Source organism: Solenopsis invicta, chromosome 5 (genome assembly GCF_016802725.1).
Source record: "Solenopsis invicta isolate M01_SB chromosome 5, UNIL_Sinv_3.0, whole genome shotgun sequence".
Classification (NCBI taxonomy): Eukaryota; Metazoa; Arthropoda; class Insecta; order Hymenoptera; family Formicidae; genus Solenopsis; species Solenopsis invicta.
The window spans coordinates 25,438,968-25,464,473 of NC_052668.1; the positions used below are offsets into that span (position 1 = coordinate 25,438,968).

The 25,506-nt window shown below is 38.6% G+C and overlaps 1 protein-coding gene and 1 long non-coding RNA gene across 4 annotated transcripts in view; one reads left to right on the plus strand and one right to left on the minus strand.

The window, feature by feature from the left end:
• The window catches only part of LOC105195272 (LIM domain only protein 3), a 75,325-nt gene extending 67,724 nt beyond the window's left edge, over nucleotides 1-7,601 (minus strand). The window contains exon 1 of one of the 2 annotated variants that reach the window (XM_011160638.3): nucleotides 6,807-7,601. The gene's annotated coding sequence lies outside the window, so the exon portion shown is untranslated. The remainder of the gene's footprint in view (nucleotides 1-6,806) is intronic. The other variant, XM_011160639.3, reaches the window with a different exon arrangement.
• The window catches only part of LOC105195275, a 287,417-nt gene that overhangs the window by 251,746 nt on the left and 10,165 nt on the right, over nucleotides 1-25,506 (plus strand). The window contains exon 9 of one of the 2 annotated variants that reach the window (XR_005574777.1): nucleotides 41-1,980. The exons of the other annotated variant lie outside the window; for it this stretch is intronic. This is a non-coding gene — a long non-coding RNA (uncharacterized LOC105195275). Of the gene's footprint in view, nucleotides 1-40; nucleotides 1,981-25,506 lie in introns of those variants that run through there. 2 annotated transcript variants of the gene reach the window in all.

Here is a 25,506-nt window from a genome sequence, read left to right on the forward strand (position 1 = left end):
TTCTCCCTGCCCGTCAAAATTCGTTCGTTCCGAATTACAGGGAAATTACAGGAAGATCCTAAAGAGCGACACGGGGGGAGCGGGGCAGAGCACGACGAGCCGCGTCCGTATCTCTCGCATTTTTTCGATCGACGCCTATGGGAGGAGGAGGAGGAGGAGGAGGAGAAGGAAGCTGGAGAAGTCAGGCGAAAGAAACGGTACTCCGAGGATCACCGCGGATGAACGTTCCATCCCATAAGCTTGTCCTCCATCGGAACGTACAGTGTGTCTCGTGGCTTGGTGCACGGACTGCGCACCGCCTGCTGCATCGTATGTCGCGCCTCTCTACCCCCCGGGTAGAGAGTCTCTCCACGGATACGTGCAGCCCGAAGATGCGCCGCGGGATCACCGACTGACAGCTCCCTAATGGAACCCGTAAATACCGCACGGGGGCACGTTATGTTTTCCAAATGAAATCCCGAAAATTTACTTCGGAAACTCAGCGTCGCCCCGTCGTCGTTTATCCCCCCGAGGCGACACATACACGTTTCGCCTTCTCTCCCAATGATAATAAACGTTAATAATCGTTAGGTTATTGGTATTATTGTTATTGGTCATCTCTGGTTATATTGAAACGCGAATCGAGAGCATTCGCAATGAACCCGAGTTATGAGCGCCGTTATGCGATTGACGTGGGCACGATAATCAAATCTAAAGCAACGAAAAATCGTCTATAAACGGAGGGGCAAGGGGGAGGGGGCGGATAATTAGGCGAGCTCCGTATTGATTGATTCAATTTCCAACTCGATGAAACGTCCACTTTAATTACACGAACGAACAATACGTCGGCGATTAATATTCATATTGCAATATTGTAATATCGCGATACGTAATACCGTAATACGCTAATATCCCGGATGTAATAATAGTCCGCTTAGCGTTATTTATGCGCGATTAATTACTGCGGTGTAAACGTGAAAAAGGAGGCCGTCGCCGCGCGCGTTATCGAAGATTCGATAGAATTCACGAGTGACAAGGATGCACGACGACATTATATAAATCTATATATAAATAATAAAATAATTCAATGCTGACGGACAAAAGGACGAGACGCAACACCTCTCTCTCTCTCATACCCTGGCGTATTTGGTTACATTATTACCGCGCATGTATGCATAACTCGACGATTACCGGTGCGGTGGCGGCGGCGACGGCGACGGCGGCGAGAGATGCGGGCGCGTATACGTAATCGATATCGAAGCCAGATAAAAATGATATTACGGTCGCCAGCGATTATGATACCCGCATCGCAGATCGAATCGGTCGCGGCGAACGCGCGCGCGCGCGCACGCCTCCGCCCCCGGCGTTCCGCCGCGCGCGGCCGCTCGACTGCGACTCCGGCCAGATATAGGATGCAGATTGCAAATACGATTAAGCGTTATTGCGTTTTCTACTTTTCTCGGAATTACATTCTTTCGAATTTTATTACCCGCCGATATCGATTGGCCGCGGCGCATACCGACGTCTCCTGGCATGCGCGCACACGAGTTAACGCGTATTACGCGAGACCGGCCGACTGACCGACCGAACGTTACAATCGCCGCGTGCCAAAGCGTGTCATGTTAATTTGCAAAAATTGACGCTCTGTGAAAGAGCTCGGGAAATCAAACGGTCGAGAAGCCGGGGAGGACTGAAGCGATTTTAATCGCCCGCCAAACGAATTTCCGAATAAATCTGCGACTGAAAAGTCATACTCGAGAACTGTCGCTCTACGAGAATTGGTTCTTTTCTTTTTTCTTAGTGGAAAAGATGGTGTATTATGAGCTGTTCAGGTACGGAGCGAGCATCCGCATTGTCTCCGTTATTAGGTAACGAATTGCTAGTAATTACTCGTAAAATCATTTATTTAGTAATTTTCCATTATGTAGTGACGTTAATTTTTATTTTTGAAACCTTTTAAAAGCATATTTTAACATTTAATTACACATACTTGTTTATTGTTTTTAAGAATGTATAGGACATTTCTCAAAACATTAAAAAAATTATGAAAAAAATAAGATTGTTTTATATTACATTTGAAAGTAGTAGAAAAAATTTGACGGCGATTTTCTATTTGGATAAAAAGTTAATTCAATAGAAAGTAAGCATGTGCTCTAATGAAAATTTAATTAATAATAAAATAATGAAATAATGTAAAAATAAATAATGTAAAAAAATCTGAATTTTTTTTATTTAAGTATTTTAAATATTCGAAATAATTTATGCAAAATGTTATTGCGATGCAGAGATTAAATCTATAAAATAAACAAAATTGATTTATTTATAAATTAACTAAATAGACAATCACAATTTATGTGAAAACCGGTCTTTAAAATTTTTGTGTTGAATTTTTAACATATCCAAATGTTAATATAATGTGATTATGTTATTTGAACATTTTGTATTAAATTTAATGTTTCTTAGCGTTAAAATGACAATTTCTGAGCAAACAAAAAATAATGTAGTTTTAAAACAAAGTCTAAGATAAATAAAAAAAATGTACAACATATTATACACGTTAATTTTATTAAAGAAATATGTTTCCACATTCTGTTTCCAAACTGTGTCAAAGTGTTAATTTTACATAATATTTATGTTACGTTCTAATATATTCATCTTCTGTTAAATTAATACAAAAATTTGAGTGGAATATACGATAAATTTAACACAAATTATGTACAGTATTGCGTTCAGAAACATCATTAAAGACATTTTTTCATCCTTGTTATTTAATGTTAAACAAAGATAAAATATCTCTTGTTTAAACACAGGAAAATTCTAAATCACGGAAAATTTAAAAATATATAATTTTGTTACAAAACATATAATCTTTTTTAAACAAAATTAATTTTTAAATTTATTTTTGTGGTGACCTATATTACCACCCCTACTGCTCTTCGACCCATTATGTAGTGTCGTCACATTTTTATAAATCACATTTTAAATAATAAATATTTCATAACTTTTTTTAAAATCTACACTGTTAAAAGGTCATGAAATTCAATGTATTTTTAAGTTAAACATTAAATTTAATATATGTATAATTGAAAAGTATGTGTATGAAATTTAGTGCATTTTTGACGACATTACATGTTTTCAATGTACCTGCTTGAAATTTGCTTTCGTTACATTGCATTAAATTTTGCTACCTATTTTTAGTTTAACAACATTTTGATTAATATAATCGTCAAGTTTCAATATAAAATATTGATTATTAACAAAGTTAATCAATAAAATGTGTTCATAATACCACCTTCTTTTCTACTACTCCATCCTTGTAAGCGCGCGTATATGTATGTGTGTATGTGTGAGCACAATTAATGAAAAGAAGAAAGATTTTCGGGCCGAGGTTCTCTCCCGTCTCTCCCCTCCGTTGTTTCGCGACCAATGGTACAGGCGATAGGAGCGCTTGTAGATTCGCGCCCGTTCGTGCCAGGGCAAAGTGGCTATTTTCCGGCCAGTGCTCACCGATTAAGAATCCGATCCCGGCCAAGGAGCAAGGGATAATCCAAACTCGAGAATCACGAATGAGCTTTCTCCCCGAGTTTAAGCGTTAGGCGGTACAAAGAAAAAAAAAAGACGATGAACCAACGGTGAGCATTCTGATGCTCGTACGTTTAGATTCCATTTCCGTTGCCATTGCTATTCGCGTACGCGGCGCATTAATCATTATCGAGGCTATAACGAGACCGTTTTATCGTTCTCTTACGTAATTTCCGCAAAATTCTTCTTACGTGAAATCTTATTCTTGCCGACCGATTCGACAAGAGCAAAATCGAATTATTTTGTAAAAAAATAAACTAAAATAAAATAAGGGCGTAAAGGGAGGAAGTTGAAGGACGGCGTGAAACGAGTGAACTAGCGAACGGTCGACAGGGGGAGGAGGGGGGGGGAGGGAAAGGGGAATGGCGGCCGTGAAGTAAATAGGAGTCGTGGTCGTTCTGCCGTAAAATTGTATGTGAAATTGTGCGATGTGTCTTGCGAATTGAATCGCCGGAAACGACATTGATTTTATTGCTTGTTTCCAGCGCTGTATACTTCATCCTACCCTCTTCTCCATCTTCCAACCGCCGGCCCCTCCTCGTCCTTACACGGAACCGCGACACGGTTTTCCCGCTGCCATCTCGGCAACCCCCTTACTTCGTTGCGTTCGCGCGAGAGATACCGATATATCGTTCAGCTTAAATCGCTTCGGTGTAAAAAGTGATTTTATTTGAAAGAGAAATCATGGAATTGTTTTTGATTTAGATTCTAGAAAAATCTCAAAAAAAAATCGAGCTTGTAACCTTCGTGCATCGTCATAAAGATGTAAAAATAAATAAATGTATCGTGCAAAAGAATTGTCGAAGAAAAGACATCGCGAAGTGAGCGACGGTAAAAAAAATAATAATCATGGCGTTCTATAATTTTTCCAATTGCGAAAAACTGCCGCTCGCTCAGAGAGGCGAATACGCGGGCCATAATTTTCCTTCAATGATTTACCACGGGCTAATTGCAGAATGCAGCGAGCGGTAATATCGCTTTGCAGGGTTACGTCCGGGGGAAGGGTAGCTATACTTTAGTTTGCAATTTAAACTTTACTTCCTCCGGAATTGATTAGCTTTTAGTAATTAAGCAAGCAACGCCTTGGACCCTCCCGCCCCCTCTCACGCCCGTTCCCTGCGTCGCGTTCAGCTCCTCGCCCCGTCCTCTCTCTTTCCCTCTCTCTCTTCATCCTTCTCCACCACCTCTACACTTCCATCTCATTCCCTTCACCCTTCCCGCAGCTATTTCCCTTTTCTCGTTCGAGTTCGGTCATACTATTCCATTTCGGCGAGCGCGCCTGCGCCGATTCACACGCGCGTGCACGTATAATACACACGCTCGCGCACGCACACGCGTCCGTTGATTCTTCCGTCCTGCACGTCTCCCCTACCCCCTCCCCGCGCAAGCCTCCCTCTCTCAACGTACCCTCTCCTCGTAAGTGCCTTGTTTCGCCACTGATTCCTCATCCGGTCGGCCGTGCGCCCATTTTCGATCTTATTGAGAGCTATCGAGAATCACCTCGCCATTGATCCCGCATTCCGTATTTCCATTCGCCAACTCGCATGTAATAATGGTAACATTAATTAATTAAAGAGCTCGTTGTCAATTATATTTTCGCAAAGTGTGTATATTAAAAATATTTACATTAAAAATATCCACATTTAAATTTCAAAATCCATACTTTAACTTGCTCAACTCGAAACTTGCATTCTTAGAAAAAAAAAGCTTTCTACGTATAATCTTGAAAATATAGTTTGCGAATAGAATAATACGTAGAAAAGAGCGATAGATTTCGTTTTAAAAAAGCGAGTTTCGCGCGAGGAGTGATTCCGTCCGTCGGGTGCATCAGTGCGCATGGCTTCGTGGTACACGACGCTGCTGAGAGCCACTGGCGACGCGATTTGAATTTCAATTTGTCGCCAAAAATTTCACGAGCACGAGCAGCGCAGACTTTTATCGGGATGTAGAAGCGCGCGTTTCGATATAATTTTCATGACGGGCAGCACGCGCACACACACACACGTGCGCACGCACACACACGCGCACACACACGCACACGTACACGCGCGCGCGCACACACGCACGCACACACACACACACACACACACACACACACACACACACATGCACGCACGCACGCACGCACGCACGCACGCACGCACGCACGCACGCACGCACGCACGCGCACGCACGACACTCACTCACGCACGCACGCACGCACGCACGCACTGCACGCACGCACGCACGCACGCACGCATCCACGCACGCACGCACGCACGCACGCACGCACGCACGCACGCACGCACGCACGCACGCACGGAAAGCCCGCGGAACACCGCCGCGCTATCGATCGAACGTCGAAAATGTGATTCGATGTGACGAACGCATCCTTGCCCCGTACGCGTGGATTAATGCAAATTGTGCGGAGTGTCTCGATTATCGGCAGCACGCGGCGAATCAGCGAGTTACGTTCCGTCAATTCTAGTGACGAACTGCAATCGCGAGCTGAAAATTCGAGCCTCACAACGCGCCAGGGATCCTAACAGTACAAGATGTCGTAGGAATATTCATAATATCGCACGAATATTCATACAATATCATTATATCATACAAATATTCGTACAATATCATAATATCATACATATATTTGTATGAATGTTCGTATAATATCATAATATCGTACAAATATTCGCACCCTATCATAATATCGTACGTATATTCGTACGATATCATGTGCAGTGCGAAGAGAATTATCATATCTTTCAGGATAATTTCGGGACTTCGAATGTTCACGTTGAAAATGCAGGGCGAATTGGATTACGCGGTTTTAAATTGGACTCTGCGCGCGCGATCGTGGCGTTTTCAAATCGCGGCGACCACCGCGCGATAGTGCGGAGGGCAAGGGAGCAAAAAACTTGAGCAAAAACAATCTCTTTGCAAGCGAAAAGTTCCTTGCCCTTGTCCGGAGCAGTCATGATTCATCGCCGCGATCTCCCGTTCGCCCGCGCGCAATCGTCATGTAAACTACAGTTTCATCATTCGTCATCGTTTATCGCTCTCTTCTCTCTCTCTCTCTCTCTCTCTCTCTCTCTCTCTCTCTCTCTCTCTCTATCTCATTGCGCCTGTCGGCTGCCGCTATCGTTATCCCTTCCGCGAACTCCCGCATCGCGTTACTACTCTCATCATCGTCGCGTTAATTACTCGATCTCGAAATACAAGCGCCTCCGGTATCCCCGAGGTATACGTGCTTTCAATTTACTCACCAATGGGAGGGCGAGTGGGTCGCCGGCTGATGATCCGCGCGGAGAAATCCTCGCGAAATCCTCGGGTAGTCGACCACTCGGAGCGATACTCGGACGTCGCGGTCCTTCGTGGCACTCATGGGGCACACAGGGCCCGTCTCCGTCGTCGACACGTCCTCCTCCTCGTCGTCCTCCTCGCCGTTAAGGTTGGTATACGCGCGCGCGCGCGCGCGCTCGAGAGGGAGAAAGAAAGACGTGCGAGAATGAGAAACGAAGTAACGGCGGAGAGTATAGCGTTTCACACAAGAACGAGATTCCCGATATCCGGAATCTCTCACAAACTCGGCGGGCTCGATGTGTCACGAGCGATCGATCCGTTGCTCCACGCGTGCCGCTCCGCGAGACTCACGGTGCTGTTCGTCCGCGCGCGCGGCGGACACTTCGGTTCTACCACGGGGCTGCTGCTGCCAGATTATTTCCCGATGCGCGCGCGCGCGGCGCGCGTGTTGCGTCGCGATCGGCGGCGATCTCTCGCGGGGTTCGGTCTCTCCCCCGCTGCGTCAAGTCGTGCACTGAGAGAGGCGTACCACCCACCCCTTCCCCGCCGCGGCCGTACGTTTCAGCGTAGCTGCGCGCAACCGCGCTGGCTGATCAACGGCGACTCCACTTGCTCGCTCACTCGCTCGCTCGCTCGCTCGCTCGCTCGTCCGTCCGTCCGTTTATTCGTTTCGTTTCGTTTCGTCTCGTTCGTTCGTTCGTTCGTTCGGTTGGTCCGTCCGCACGTCCGCACGCGACGGCACTCAGACGCGAAGTGACGAGGCGGCGCGCATCGCGACGCGAGACTCGCCGGGAGCGCCCGAAGCGGCGCGATCGTCTCCTCTCGTGTTTACCTCTCTCTCCCTCTCTCTGTCTTTCTTCCTTTCTCGCCTGTTCTGTTTGTCTCTCTCTTTCTCTCTTACTTCTACGTACCTCTATACGCAGGATGTACGGGATGTACAGCGGCTGCTGTGCCTTCCCCTTGCGTCATAGCGGCGGGGGGCGCGCGGCCGCGGGCCCGTCCACGCGTAGCGGAATTTAATTCCCTGGGCCTGCTTCCTCTTTCCTCTCCGCTCGCTGGTCTGTATCTATGACTATTAATACTAGTCGTTTTACTTTTTAACGGAGTAAGAATAATTTTTAATTATGTTTAATAGAGAACTTTGACCGATATGTGAAAACACAATATAAACAACTGAAACGCGCTATCGGTCATAGCTAGACCTTACAATTAATGCTAATGTTTAGTGTGTGATTTTATATACCCTTTCAATTTCACGAAACCGCGCACCGAATAAATTTTTCTTAAAACACAGTTCTAAGATGAACAAGAAATAGTAATACTATTAATAATACGTATTTTATTAATAATGAACGTACGGTATTAATATTACTATTTCTTGCTCAATTGAACTGCGTATTAAAAAAAGTATTATTAATAACGTACGTTATTAAAGTGAAGATAAATGATGCTAACAAACAGTCAATATTGTAATGTGGCAATGATGACAATGAAAATCCGTATCTCATAAAAACAGTTTCATGGAAAAATAATTGTCTAAAAAAAATTACGATTCCTATTAATGAGTTAAAATTGTTGTGACATAATAATAACTCCAGGAATTGAAACTACATTGAGATATAATTTTAATTTATTAATGAGTATCACATATAATTCTTATAATAGCATTCCCCTCTGCTCTCCTGCCTCTCGCGCGTCGATCGCTGTCTTTTATTCGTGATAAGTTGTTTTTTTAGCAAAGTAAAAAAAAATTCTTTCCCGAGTGGAGAGATCTTGAAAGATGTTATGTTAGCATGAGTAACAAATTGACTCGTCGATTTAATTCTGTGATTTTACTTATTCCAATTCTATCTAAAAGCTATGTTTGAAACTGAAAGCACACAGTTCGAAAGAATCAGAAATTGTATGTAAAATCATAAGAAATATTATTTCAGCGCCAAGATCTTGCTACGATCAAATACTGGCTTTGATTGTATTATGTATGGACAATACGCGGTCTAGGTTCAATTGTTAATTACTGTAAAAGAAATTTTGTTTGATGAGAAACTTTGAAAAGATGATTGTCTAAAAAGAATTACGGTTTTTGGACTCTGAGAAAAAAATCGCATCAGAAATTAGAAATTAGAAATTTGAAAACGAATAGCGTCTCAACTATGTATTGTATTATAAAATTGTAATAAGAACAACAAATAAGTTATTATATATGAATTAAGAAAATATTTAACATAAATGTTACTATTTTTCTAGGCGACGTAAAGTTGAGCCCATGCTGAAATTCGAACCCGGCATCCTTTGTTCTTCTCTCTTAGCACTTAGGATGCTACACTGCTGTCATAATCATTTTGCCCAATACTTAATTGACCTTACCATTCTATATACCTACACAAAATGGTCTCAACGAAAAATATATTATTGATGGCAAAGTGTGTTGTAGTAAATAATCAATTGGTTATTATGGTATGCTTCATTAAAAAAATAGTTGTCTTAGAAAAATGTAATCGTCATAACTTTACGTATCTAAAGTTTATATGACTGTGTAACGCAGTTGAGTCGCTATTTCATTATCAATTGATAGTGCGCATAAATTATTGCAGTAACAATTTTTTCTGGTATTTAGTACTACTTTGATATTCACTACTTGTTACTTCGTAAAACTTATTTCGTAAAACTAGTGATAGGTACTTAAATTTCCACATTGTCAAGTTTATACATTAAAAATGTTTTATGAAATTCAATGCATTTTTAAGTTAAACAAGTACATCAAATTTAATGTATCTGTTACTAAAAAAGTATGTGCATGAAATTTAGCACATTTTTCGCAACGTTAAATTTTTTTAAATGTACACACTGCTTGAAATTTGCTTCCGTTACATTACATTAAATTTTGCTGCTTATCTTTAACAGTGTAGTTGCCAAAACTATTTCGTTTTCTCTCAGTGTGTATTAATGAGTTAAAATTATGTCCTGACATAATAATAACTCCAGGAATTCAAATTATGTCGAGATATAATTTTAATTTATTAATAAAAATTATATAATTCTTATAATTAATAGTATTTCCCTTTTTCTTCCTCTTTTTCTCGCGCGCCTATCTATAACTAGTCATTTTACCTTATAACGGAGCAAATTTTGTTTAAATAAAAACTAATTGCCTGAAAAGAATTACGACAAGTTAAAATGGTGTCGTGATATAATAAATAACTATAGGAATTGAAATTATGTCAAGGTATATAATTTTAATTTATTAATAAAATCGTATAACTCTTATAATAATAGTATCAATAAGGTACCGGATTAATTAAACTAAATTGAAATATATACATTGCCTCTGAGAGCCGGCATAAGAATTTGGTGTGCAAACTTTACAACTTTATTTAGTTAATTGATTAAAAAAGACTTTTTCTATCGCTAAGATGCATGTGTTCAATTTCATTATCGTATAATTCTTGTCAGACTGATATTTTTAGAAAGTTTTGCATTAGACGAAACTTTTCTTGTGTTATTAAAAAGTAAAACGAATTGCCATCGCGGATTTACGCGGATCCCATTGCGTCGACGATTAACAGAGATCCTCTGACTTCAAATCGTGAGATAGTGGTAAATAATCTCAAGAGCGTTAACTCAAAATGGGATGTTTTATTATCGCGTTTGGAAGATCGACTGGAAAACGCGAAACCGTGCGAGCGCTACGTATCGCGGAAAGTTTACAGCCGAAAAAGTTAACGATGTACGAAAAACACGGCGTGGAAATGCTCGTTCCGCTAACTATTACGCCGCATATATTTACGCTGCATATTGCTGCCGGAAGCGGTATCGAACAACAAACATCGCGTCGGTGTAAACGCTCAATTAATATCAAGTAACGAATATCGGTTAAACAGTGATTTTGGCGTCGATCGGGTTTTATATGGCGCAGCGCGCGTGGAAAGTTTAACAAAATAGCGTTAATAATCTCGCGCGGGAGCGTACGTGCGAGAAAGAAAGGGTGAAGGCGGGACAGAGAGCGAGGGTGGGAGGGAGGAGGGAATATAATCGTCGCTTTTATCGGCCTCCGCACCCGGTAACGAGTGCCCGAAAATTCCTCGTCGGTCGGTCCACGCGCACTGACGTCGCCCACGCGATAATAATTACTGCTAATGTAAATGTTCGTTAATGGACGTCATTAAATGCAACGCCGGCGGAATGGCCGCGGGGCGCCCGTGTAAGTCTATACACACGCTCGCGGGGCTTTGCCAATTATATTAATTAAATAAACATTATAATCAGCTAATTAAATCTAGCGCGCTCAGCCCTGCGGCCCCCTTCCCTCTTGCTCCGCCCCCCTCCCCCTTTCCCACCCTCCGGCCCCGTCGTGCGCACCCGCGCGTACCTCGCCCTCCGCACCCCACCGTGAAGATACACAATATCGCAAAATCCAATCGCTCGCGCGCGCGCGCGCGCGCGCGCTTGTCGAGCAAGATTTACTATCGGGAGTCGCTCGCGCGCGGGATCGTCGCGGCGTTGGTTTCGACAAGCGTGGCCGACGTCGCGATCCGAGTATCGCGTTCGCGTAATTGCTCGCCGATAAACGGTTTAATTAAGCTCCGCGCGAGGGAGGAAAATTGGGATTTTTATTACGTCACGATCGAAGCACTTCCCGGAGAAAATTATGGGAGAGCCGCGCGCTGTGCAATGATGTTTGCCCTCCTCCCCCTCCGGCCATCTTTATTAAGTATCTTTGATTCTAGCTTGACACCGCGTTCGAGATCCGTTTAGGATATTAAGGGTCATATCTCAAAACATTTTCGAAAATTATAAAAATTTCATAGAGAATGCTACACTGTTAAAAATGAAAAATTAATGTATTTTTAAGTTACATATTAAATTTAATATACATTAAATTTAACGTATCAATAAGTGAAAATCTTGGGCATGAAAATAGTGCACTTTTAGTGCACTTTTGACAACGTTAAATTTACATTGGATGTACATAAAATGTTTTTTAATCTACCTGTTTGAAATTTGCTTCCGTTACATTTCATTAAACTCCTGCTGCCAATTGTTAACAGTGTAATATTACGTTCAAGCATCTGTGTAAAATTTGAGCACAATTCGCTTATTAGTTTAAAAGCTATTCAATTTTTTGTTTACTCTTGGTTCTTATGTAAAATCGCATTTTGCAATACTTATTTGCAAATTCGATGGGAAAAGTAGCATTACTAATTAAATTAAAATTTTTACATATGGTAATAAATATTCATGCAAAAATTCATTTATATCCACTTACTCGTTTAAAAGTTATTTATTTAAAACTGCAGCAAAAAATTTCACTGCAAAAACCATTAAGATAGAATCAAATTTTTCATTATTTTATTCTTTACAGCTAGTTTCATAGCCAAAATTCGGGCATTTGTAACAAAATTTTTTTATTGTTGATTACAAAAAAAAAAGAATAAATCTAGAGAAACCTTTAGTTTTTAAATTTCGATAACTTTTAGCTCGTATTGTTTAGCCAAAACACCCTTAAAGTATAATAGCACTTCTCTAATCAAATGACCATTTACATTTAATACAATTTAGGATAATAAAATAATTGTTATTAAATAACGGGATTTCTATAAAACATAAAACTTGTATTTTTGATCGTTTATCGCCAAAATTACAAAGCATACTATGTATCAAATATATTATTTTATATATAATATTAATAAATATCTGCGTTATTTCTTTGAAAAAAAATTATATTATTGCAAAAATTAAATTATACTATATTATTAATCAAATTTGGCAACATCGTATTAAATAATAAAATTAGTGCTTGATAACCTTCAAACCTGGTCTGATTACTGTAATGTTTTGATTATGCTTTGCATAAAGAGCACGAGAAAAGTTTTAAAGGTGTAAACAGTGTGGAAAACCATAAAAATTCTTCTCCGAAGAAATTAAGATGAAAATTTGCGACTAAAAATTACACGCGTTTTTTAATCGTTGTTACCAAGTTTCAAAAGGTACTTAGCAATAGATATAGCATCTTTTTTTAAATTTAGATATTGAAGATCACTTTTCTCGCAAATTATGCGGTGACTTGTTTATATTTTATGATCTATGTATTCATCGAAAAATGTAGTTTACGTTTTTTATTTTATTCTTGTTAGCATAAAAGATATTGTAATAGATAAACGGTCAATATGTGCACTGTTCATCATAAAGATCAGGCATATTTTACAATAATTTTCTAGAAAACGATATGGTAAAGTGTTTTGAAATTTTGCATAGAGGACCAAGATACATTAATAATTCTAGTAAAACATCATAGTATTATCTTCAAAATTCTATCATACATCCTTAAGAAATTTCTACAAACATTAAAAAAATTATTAGAAAATAACAGATTGCTTAATATTGTGTTTGAAAATAATAAAAAAATTTTATGAAAATTGTCTATCTGAATAAAAAATTATTTCGATAAGAAGTAAACATGTGCTCTAATGGAAATATAATTAATAATAAAATAACAAAATAATGAAAAAAAATCTGAATCTTTTTTATTTAAGTACTTTAAATATTCAAGATGATTTATGTAAAGTTTCATTGCGATACAGAGATCAGCTCTTTAAAATACACAATATTTTATTTATTAATTTATTTACAACCTAACTAAACTGACAATCACAATAAAACTTCGTAAAATCATCTTGAATATTTAAAATGCTTATACAAAAAAAATTAAGATTTTTCTTCATGTTGTAAAAAATAATTTAATTCTTAATAACAACCAGAGTAAATAAACTATAAAAATACGTTATTAAATAAAAATATAATCTTATTCACACAACTTTCATATATAGTTTAATTGAAATGTTAAACACATTTGCACTTTTTATTTACTTTGCAGGGACTGTATGTTCGATACGTCCTTAAAATCGCTCGGTTGATTTTGATTGCCACCGACGAACGCGACGATTCTTGAGCTATACACTGCGCCCACGTACACACATACCGCACGTTCGACGTCGACACGACACGCGCACCTACACGGAGCCTCTCTCGGTTGCCGGCCGGTTACTCCGGCCCTCGAAAAGCGGTTCGTGTCATTAGTATGTTAATTGGTAACAGCCTGGCTTGCCTCCCCCGCCCCCGACTGCCGCCCCCTCGCCACGCCATGCAATGCCGCTTGGCCGACCCGGCTGCCTGCCACGTCGCGTTGCGAATGCATATACGTCGTCCCGGGGCCCACCGAGTTTGTACGTTAAGATGTTTAATCACTTCTGTAATTAAACTGTCCCTCAAAGGGTTAATTGTCCCATAAACCCATGAATACGTTAACGAGCGCGCTACGCACCTCGCGAGCATCGGCCAAGGAGTCGCGACGGCAAAACGGGAAAACGTATAAAAGCACCGTATGAAAAGGAAATGCGCTCCGTAAGGGCCGTTTGTCGAAGAAAAATCGTAAATGCCAAAAGCGAATGTACTTAAAAATATCCCGCTTCATAAAGCGACGTTTGATACCGCAAAAATCACATTTGCTTAAAATTTGAATTTGCTATTGATGTTAAAAATAAAATAATATTGATGAGTATAAAATATAACTTCATCGAAACATTTTTTTATTCCAGCTTTATTACCTTATATTGTGAGGATTTTTTATTAAATATAGAATTTTACAATTTTTATTAAATACGTGACTCGCGCGATATTCAAAATGAAATTTTACGCGGATGGAAAGGCGACAGAAAAAACTGGTATCATAAAACAATAGGGTAAAGGCAGATAATGCAGAAGACCTGTTTTTAAATTAATATTATTCCAATACATGCAAATGTATATGTTAAGATTTCAAGGTCATGTAGAACTTTTGGAAAAAGTTAACTATAATGTGTTCAATTAATAAATGTTTCCAAAATTTAAATCCAACTTTAGTATTAACAAAAAAATAATAAGTGTGAAAATGGGGTCTAAAAAATAGGATATAATATGGATATCGGATATAACGTATGTACAGATCAAATTTCACGAACAGTAATAAATAACAATAAAACAAAGCAAATTTGTTTATTTACATAAAATAATCAAAATGCAATTAAACATAATTTACCTTTATCATACAATTCACTATTTATTATAAAATATGAAATAATATTATTGCACACAGATAATAAAAAATAAAACTAAATCTGTATTTTTTATTTTTTATATAAATTACATATGTAATTGTATCTTTATAAATAATAAACACGTAATATATAAATATTAATATATATATATACCACATACATATATTCTCTACTCTTGAAGTGTTTCGTATTACCTACACATCTTCGTGTGACAAACAAGATCTCTTCGTGTCAATAAAGAAATTAAAAATCGCAATTAAACAGCATAACATTACTCGTATTGAGAGCGTCTATGGAATGTAAACATTAAAGAATTTACTTTAAGTTTGCGAAAACACGATAAAGACAATGCAGTGATACCTCTCCAGAATCAATAAAAACAAATAAGTACTTATTTTGAAAAGAGCCGTCGCACAAGGTTCGCTGTTCATTATAACATGTTTTCCAACAACTTTCAAGCGATTGCCACCTGAATGCAATACTTTCTTTAAAAAATACGAGAGAGCCGCTATTTCTTTTAGCAGCCTATTCCATATTGCCTGCATTTATCCTGTAAATAACAATCTCAAATGCGTTGATATGAACATTAAATTGGTCCTGAAGATCTGTAATTCATTAAGCCGTGTCGCATCTCGAAATTGATTTCGACCGAGTTCTCTCGCTGAAACGTGATTACAATGCGGGTGCGAGAGAATGCGAAACACAACGGGATTCCTTGCTCGAGCTCGAAAAGTAAGCGGCGAAGAGTGTTAATTTTCGAAATGAAAACGAGACATCCATCTTTAGCGAAATGCTTGGCGCTCAACGCTTCAGCGCCTGGCTCATTCCCTCTCGCTCAATGCATTAGAGTAATGAATTAATTTCCATTGGAGTTCCACCTCTTTCCCCCCTTCCTCCACCCGCCCTGCCGTGTCTCCTCTGTCACGCGCAACCCATCCGCGGCTGTCCGTGTCGACCCTTACTACCCGACGGCGCGTTTCCCGGCGCTATACTTCGGATTTAAAATCTATTTTCCTAATTGTAATCGTGCTGTGGTTTTCGCGACTTTCCTTTCTGATTCTCATCGCGTCCTCGCGAACGCGCGCGTGGCTCAAGAAGGTTTATGATCGAAAGATCGAAATGTTACAATCTGTTTAAAAATTATGTAGCGTATTACTTGAATGACATTAATATTATATATTAATTATATTATATTATATTAAAGTTTCAAAGCAATTAGTCGTCTAGTTTCTAAAAAAAAATAAAAGTTGAAGTTAGTCTTACATACATAGTATCTTATTATATAACAGATATATTGAATATTGATATCACGTTACGTTGCTTTTCAAAATGCTTTTTGTAAAACTGTACATAAAAATTGTATAATTTAGAAAAAATCTTTTTATATGTCCTTGCAAAAATACAATTCCATTCCACATAGATTTTTTCGCATACAAGTGAAAAGCTGATAAAAGTACATTTACGAACTAAAGATGTCTTTCGACAAACTAAAGAAATATAACAGTAAATTGGACAACTCTGTTAAAATAAAATTATTAAAAAAATTATTATAAAGATAGTAATTAAAAAATAAGCTGTTGTAAGATGTATTAAGTATTGAAACGTTGTAGGTAAGTTAATTATCTAATTGTGCAGTCACGCCCAATATTTTGAACGGCCAGACTGGCATATAATATGCATAAACAGTATGTAAAATCTTATTTACGATTATTAAAAATGTTTCATAAATTTAATTTTACGTTAATAATGATCTCGTACGATCCAGATGCATAATAAAATTTCAAAATTTTTATTTTCTCAATAATGTAAGTCACTTTTTGCTGAGATTGCACCAATCATACATCTTTAACATCGAACGACAGTTTCGCATCTAGTATGATGTCAGCGAAATTTTAAGAAGCGATTTTTCGATCCCTCTGAATAATCACGTTCTCCATCAAAAGAAAGTGGTGTATCCGTTCGCAAATTTAAGTTAAATGTCTCAATAACCGAACAAATAACGATGCAGAGCGAAGATTGTGGAATTTTTGAAAGAATTTATGATATAAAATTATCTAATTATATAATTAACGCAAGTAAAAAATGTAAAACATTATTAACTAATACAACAAAATAGAAAAACATTTTTAATTATTTCGAAGATAATAAAAATTTGTAAAGCAACTGAATGAATCAATATCCGAACAATCTAAAACGCTTGTCTGTAATATTCTAAATACTTAATGTATTATTTATAAAATGAATAAAAAATATTGTCTTGACAAATGTTTCTTAAAAAATTTGAAGAACATCAAAATATAAACTCTGACCTAATTGTGTGACAAATTTATCTTTTTTACATTAATTTTTATAAGATTTACTTTTTTTACTTATTTTTATAAGAATAAATAACTTATAAATGTTTTAAAGTATTTTATTATGTTAAAATTAAATTTTTTAATATAAAAAGAAACACATTTAAGATCAATAATAATAGTGAAGATTTGGGTATAAGTACATATTTGGTCACTTCGACATTTACACCCAGAGAAATATTATGTTTAAATTGATGAGATCGTTCCATTAACTTGATTTTTTTTTAAGTTGAAGTAAAAATATCTTCATGAAAAATAAAAATTTATTTGATTGTAAGAAATGACGTTATAAACTTTTTTAAAAATAAATTATTTGTTCAAATTATTTGTTTAACTCAAACAAATAATTAATTAATTCAAAGAGAGTACTGACAGAAATGTAAAAAAATTATTTATTCTGGTTTTAAACATATATTTCTTTCATTCAAAACAAGACTTGTGTTACACAACTAAACCATTTCTTTAATTCTAATAAAAGAAACAACCAAAAAATTTCTTCTAGTCAAAGAAACCTTTCTTTAATAGTATAGAAATGCACAAATTTCTCTGATTCAAACAAATATTTTTTTAACTCAAAGAAACCTTTTTCTGGGTGTATCTTACGAGTATCCATGTTTCTTGTCGCAGAAATAATTCGCGAGGTAACGCCGGTATCTCTTATTCCGACATTCGGCGAGGGCACAGACCGAATTTCCGCAAAAAAAAACCTCAAGAATGGGCACAAAGTCCCACCCACCTTCTTCGCGTCTTTACTTTACGAGGTCGTAAGGGCGAGCGAGCGACTGGTGGGTGAGCCGGGCGGCAGTCCGACGTGGGGAGGGGGAGGCTGCGGGAGACGGGGGGCACCGAGCAAAGGGGGAACCAAGACTCCGGTCAATTAAGCGCAGGAAATTAGAGTTTTAATTACGCAGTCATTCAGAAAATTACATCGGGGGCCGTGAAGAAGGCATCCGCAATCGGCCAACGAGCGGCGGCGTCGGCGGTGGCGGCGGCGCGGCGCGGCGGTGGCTTTCTCCGTTCCTAGGCGCACAATGATTTTTCGAAAGCGACGTCACGTGTTAAATATAGACGGTCTGACTACCGTTTTTCACCCTTGCGTTTTACCCAAGAGTCCTCTAACGAGATCGAAGCGAAGAACGCGATTAAAAACGTCGCTCTAATTAATAAACGCTGCTCGATATTCGGATGGCAAGAACTCCAGTTGGATCGTGAAACGCAATACGACGCGTGCGTTCGCTAATCTCCTCTGCTTCTCTCCTCCGTGTCTTTCGCAAATACGCGACTGTTTCGTCTCCGACGCAACGGATACGACAAAAAAATCAAAGACCGCGACAGAGAAGACGGAAATAGCGTACAGCGGACGTATCCACGGTGCGATGCACCGTGTACCAGCGTTAAATGCAGGCCATTTGATTCCCGAGCCACGATAACGTTTGGGCGCAATATTCATATCAGATGAATGAGATACGCGCGTATTCAGACGCGCAGCAATTAGCGCAAAATGCGAGCGGCTAAATAGCGACGTGGGCGCGTAGTACCCAAGGCGCGTTGATTAAATAGCATTAAAATTAGCTCGGTTTCGTTTTAATTCGTTATTCGCGCTCGCGGCTTTCCGACGGCGAATATCGAGAGTTTCGGACGATGAAATCAAATATCTCACCCGCCGGTTAAATTTCCTTGCCCGTCAGCGCGCGCAAATCGAGTGGCCGCACAGGCGGCCTACGGCCGACGCGACGGTCAGTCGATACCTGCGATTCGTGTTAATTGTTTGTTTGCCCGGCACCGGGATTATATTTTAATCAGTTTACCGATTGCGGCCGGAACGGGATGCCTTTCCGTTAAATGCCTCCGTGCGAGCCTAACCAAAAGCGCCGCCGAAACGCCCGGTAGAAAAAAAAGGGGAGAAACTCGATTTGACGCGACGAACTTTATTGCGTTTTCCGCCGAGCGGATGCGGAGATTCGGCGCCTTGATTCTCGTACGCGCCGCCGACTCTTTCACAAGTCGACTCCCCGTACGTCCGGATAACGCAGACCGCTCGATGATGTTCGAAAAGTAGTTTAAAGACGCTTATGTCAAAGTCATTTCGATATTTCGTATGATTTCGTCGTTATGTATGTAACTCCGATATATCATATACCGCGTCTATGGAAAATATTTAATTTATCAAGCACATTATTTACTATGTTTAAAAGATAAATTAACTATATCAATAAAGACTTGCCGTTTGTTTTCTATTCCTGAACTCCCTGAATTAGTGTACACTTAAAATGAAATAGATAGATGTTTGAAAATTAGCGAAAGCAAGAAGAAACGTTCCAGTGAAGGAATAGAAAACAAGGCTTTGATACTACCTGCTGTTGTAAAAAAATTTTTTTAAGTGAAATATTTATTTATGTTTGATAAAAAAAATTTAAAAACCTTTGCATTTTTTGCCATGTATCAGAAGAAGTGGGATATAATCACTCGTGAATGGAACAATCAAGCTGAACAAAGAGTACAAGAGCTAAGTACTTGTACTTTGATATACTCCAGCCTTTATTACTTCTCTACACTTAGGGAAGAGTTGTTGAATGTATACCAATTTTCTAAAGCGTCCCTCTTCAATATTTTACATTTTTACTTCGTATAAACAACATTTAATGATAAAAATAAAAAGTAAATAAAAAATAAATATAGATAAAAATTTAACAAGTTCTATCTTGTTTTGTGCACACTATTATTTTTAAAAATCGGGTGTATCTGCTGCAAATTTTTCATCAATTTACACAGCTGATAATAACGTAATTTTGCAATTTTATTTTGAATTGTTATATTTTTCTAAAAGGTTTATTTTAGACTATTTTACATTTATTGTGTATGTGTGTGTATATATACATTTACAATTATTGTAAAAATTAAATCGATTTTTATCAAGTCTATCAAGTTACATAATTCGTATTACTACAAATTACTACAATACAAATGATACTAATATAAAATTGATAATAAAACTGGTTATTATTGATATGAATAAAATATGTTAATTACAAAAATGATAATAAACTCGAACCAATTTTATTTCGTGTCCTTACTTTTTTTTATTGTTATTCATTAATTTTATTATTAAATACTCGATCGCTTTTTTGATAAATTATTAATAAAATAAGTATTGGTTAATGATTCCTTTATATTTTTTTGCTTCAACTATTAAATTTGATATTTTTTAACACGATTTAAGAGCTCACAAATACGCTTTAGGCGACCGATTTTTTAAATCACATCTTTTGGAGCACATTACAGAAAAGCTTGTAACAAATTAATTCGTTATTACTGAAAGATTAAACATGTATTTAATAATAGATTTAAAACATCAAATTACAATTTCAAACTTTGATTTGGATCCGAAACACTACCAAAAAACAGTTTGAGTGTATGCATTTGGCAACTCTTTCCTATATATTATAAAATAACTAAGCCCTTTTACATTCTCTACACGAACAGTAATCATTTTACATTTTACTGAAAAAAGAGTCTAGTAATAGTTACCAAATATTGAATGAAATAATGTTAATTAAATATTTGGTTAACGTAATCAAAAATAAATGCTTCTAAATATTTAACAAGTACAACCAAATTTTGTAACATTTAACTATATATTCAGAAAAGTTAAATTATTTTTAGTCATATTAATCGACTAGTTAATTAGCATTGGTATCTATTATCAAACTCTTTTACAGTGTACGTGATACATCACTGCACTACTCACACATGGAAAGAACGGTTTTGCTAAAGCACTTAAAAATTTAGCAGGATACTGATCTGATCTTAGCTAACACTTTTATTAAAAATTTTAATCGACATATTCGATTAATTTTCGCAAAAAATTGTATTAAAAAATGCGCTATGCTATTCGAACGCATATGATTACTCATAATCGCCAATTTTATTCAGCTATAAAACTTTGCTACTTTAACATAGAAAATGGACTGTCCCTATATTACGGCTATGAATTTACCGAATCAATAAAGTTCTTAATTGTTAACAAGTCTCTTTTTCCGTACTGAAATCATAATACGATACTAATGCAGCGCAAAGACTTGTAACAAAGTGCAGCAAATTATCTTCGCTCCTCCTTCTTTTATTCTAATTTCCGCGTCCGAAATTCTCGCGCGTCGCATCGCAAGTACACCTTTGGCGAGAATACATCGCGAGTAGATTGATCGCGGACGCGACCGAAACAACGTCCCGCCATTCCCGACATTAACAACCCCGAATTGGGTCTCGATTTGGACGGCGTCGAATCCCAAGTATGCAAATAATTAACGAACTTTAATTCGAGGCCGGGGGCTCACCGTCTATCCGCGTGTACCGCGTCTAACCGAAGCGGGAGAGCTGCGCGGTGAAATTTTCCGCCGAGCGCGCGAACGGAGCGCCGCGCCGGGCGCTCATCCTCCGTCCGTTATTCCCCTTAATCCCCCGCGATTTCGAGAAAACTCCGCGTACAGCTAGCCAGCGTGGCGCGGCGCGGCGCCGTGGTGCTCGAGCGCTTCTCGCGGCGTGCACCGACTTTTTGGATAATTACAGCCGTCTCCGTCGGTCTGAGGCAATTATAATTGCCGACTCCTTTCGCAATTATAAGTTTCTGGGAGACTTACCGCGGCGCGACGCACAGCGGAAAACGGTAGGAGCCTCGGAACCAAAAGGGAGAAGCTCGCGAGGGAGAGACAGAGACGGATGGAGAGAGAACGGAGCGAGCAGGCGAACGGGAGGAAAACAGAGAGACGGCGCTGGGACGAGGAGGGGACGATAGGGGCGGTCGTGCTATACGTGGAAACGTTAATTGGGGTGACCTGCTCAGAAACTAGTTACCGGAGGGTTGCACTGATATTCCGTGGATCCTATATGCCGGTCGTGGGAGAGCGGGTGGGAGGGGGATCGGGGGAGGCTGGAGGGCGAGTATGTGTGGCGGGTGGTACACGCTCGACGCAGCGCGGTTGATGCCCCGGACTCACGTCGTATTCCACGACGGTAACCAACCCGCCGCGCCGCGCGCGCGGATGCTGCGAGTTCGTTAGCTCGCTGATTTGATGCAACCTGCACGCGCTTAGCTTCGGTCTGCCGTTGACATCGCGGCGCCGTAACGACGCTTGTTGCGACGCACGCGAATCGCAACGGCGATGCTGGTGCCCGTTTGAGAGAGCAGGCAAGGAGAATGGTTTCGAGACAGAGAAGCGGAATTTTTCGATTCGACGAGTTGTTCTAGAGGCTCATCAAAGAGGCTGATAGTAGTAAAAAAAAAAAAATTAATTTTAACAGCCCTTTCTATCTTCTGAAAGTCTCGAATCAATATCGAAGTCGTTCAAACAATTGATCGCCTAAAATCCAAGAGTTAGATAGCGGAAAGAGGGAGAGGAGGATTTTGTCTTATCATTGTAATATTCTATTCTATGGCTAGAAGGGTCAATCTACAATAGATGCAGTAAGCTTTAAGCTATAAGAAATTGGCCAATCACGGTCGAATGTCGAAGAGAATAATCGACTATGATTAGTCAATTTCTTACGGCTTAAGATTCTCGCTGCTAAGCGCAAGAAACACTAAAGTAACGTTTAGAAATATTGATTTCATATATATTTTTAAACGTTTTAAAATAATTAATATTTAAAAAAAATTATTCAATACATGAGCTTTTTTTAAACGTTATTAAAATATTTTAAAAATTTTATATTTGAATCATGGTTAAAGTTTGTTCGTATTGTCAGGAGTCGGTAAAATATTTGATACGATTTATTTAAAATATGAAATATGGAACACATTGTAGTTATCAAAGTTATTTAAAATAATAAATATTAAATAAACTGTTAGGTTGGCAAAAAAGTCATGTCATTCTTCCTCTATGTAAGTAAAAAGCATTTTTTTAATATAAAGTAAAAACTTTTATTTAGATAGAAAATAAAACAATTTTATTACCAACTTAATATTTTATTTTATATTATTATATACATATTTTGAATATTATTTTAAGATGATACTTGGTTACAACTATTACAACACTGGCTTTTACTTTTTCATTTCAAGAAAGATGGTAAAATCTAATCAAAATTAATCAGCAGAAAAACTTATTTAAAATACTTATTTAAAATTAAATAATTTCTTTTTTTTCCTATTTAAAATAGGAAATAAAAAATTGGTCATAAGAAATTATTTAAAATTATAAATTATTCTTTTATTTTATTTTAAACACATATTTCAAATACGACCAAGTCATACAGTGAGAAAAAAAAATTGTTAATTTGACTAAATTTTTCAACTTCAATTAATTTTTTTTTCAGTTTGAGTTTATTTATGTATTTGACTTAAATATATAAAATACTTGAACTTCAGTTAAAATATTTATATATTTAACTTAATTACATACATATTTAACTTAAATACATAAATATTTTAACTGAAGAACTTCAATTACTTATGTTGAAAAATTCAATCAAGTTAACAACTTTTTTCTCAGTGTAGCTGTTGCATACAATATTAAATATGACATACTTTAAAATATATTATTGAATATCATATTAAATATAATAATAATATAGCAATAATAATTTTATTGGGTTAATTGGGCTTACTACACCTATTGTATGATAGATTAACCATATTATTACTCGTAATAAAATTTTATTTCCAAATCTTAGGGTGATAATGAATTGTTCTTAAATTCGTTTGTCGCTCTCTTTATTCTTATTCTGTTATACTCCGCGTCACGTTAAGTGTCTTGCTTATATACTTGTAATTTGTCTGTGTAATTTATACAAAAGAAAAAGAATGCTAACCGTAATTACGATTTTTACAGAAATATTTACGTGAAGAGGTACACGCTAATTAAAGGTAAATAAAATAAACGTTGCTGAAAGGTGAAATGAATTACCGCGCACCCAAAATCTCGGTTTAATGTACTCTTTACTCCTTTAGTCAAATAAAAAAACGTTTAGCATTCGCGGGGACTTCAAATTTATACTCCAACGATCCACGATCATTGAATCTCTCCAACTTGTACTTCTTTTTTTCCGTCAGGCACCCTACGTGTCACGTATGGTCGTGAATACGTCGCGAAAGCCGAGATTCCGCGGATATCCGGCTACCCGCATCCACAGTCATCTTTCGGACTTCCGGACCGTCCAGACACACTCGTTCACCTCGTGTCGGGGCACAACCCCCTGCGCGCACCATCGTCGATCCTCGGCGATCTTCTATACTTCTGTTTTCCAGCTACTACCCCCTCCCCCTGCCCTCCCTCTCGCCCTCCTTTCATGGACGCCGATGGAAACGGTGGCTTCGTGGCACGGAGAAGTTAATTATAAGCGATACCAATCTCTCGGGGTTGTTGGGTGGTTGGTAGGACTGGGAAGCACTGACAGCCAATTACCACTCCGTGCCGACCCTCGCGCACGAGCCATCCCTTCATCCCTCCACTCTCCTTCCCTCCATTCCTCTCTGTCCCTCTGTTTCTCCCCTGCACTCTCTTTCCTTCTGTTTCTCTCTCTTCCTCGCTACCACCTCGCCCGACTCTTTCTATCATGTTCACTAGCACCCTGCTTCCTTCCCTCCTTCGTCGATCCTTCGTCCTCAGTGACGAGTCAAGACGGTTTGACGCCCCAGGCGCTATATAATCCGCAGGGTGTAATATATCTCTTGTAGGGTGCCGCGCACGGATCATGCAATGATGGATTCTTCGGGTAACTTGGAGTCAAGGGTCACCAACGGTGTACGAGGAAAGGAGACTCCAGGTTCACCCGATGTACAAGAGCCTCAAAGCGCGTGTACATCTATTTTATATCCGCCACTGATCCTCACGTCGCTCACGTGCGTACGCGTGTTGCACACCAATTCCAAATCCGTGTACACGCGCGCTCTCGCTCCAATATAGGAAATTAAAAGACTGACCGATGATTGCGCGGCGTAGCGTAGCTTTCCTTCTCCTCTCGGCGGCGGGTAAGCCTCTCTCTCGCCCTGTCGGGAGAGAGGGAGAGAGGAAGGCGAGTCCAAGTCCCGCGAGCAAGGGAAAAAGGATGAGAATCGAGCGCTGCTTAACGAAAATTGCGGATTCGACTGCGAACAGATCGCCGCCCGGCTGCCAAATGCGTCTCGTCAATTATTCACGCCCGGCGAGACTCGTTTCCGGCTGTATATAATCCATGGAGAAAGTCGAACACTGTTCGAATAGATCCTCATTCAGTTCGTT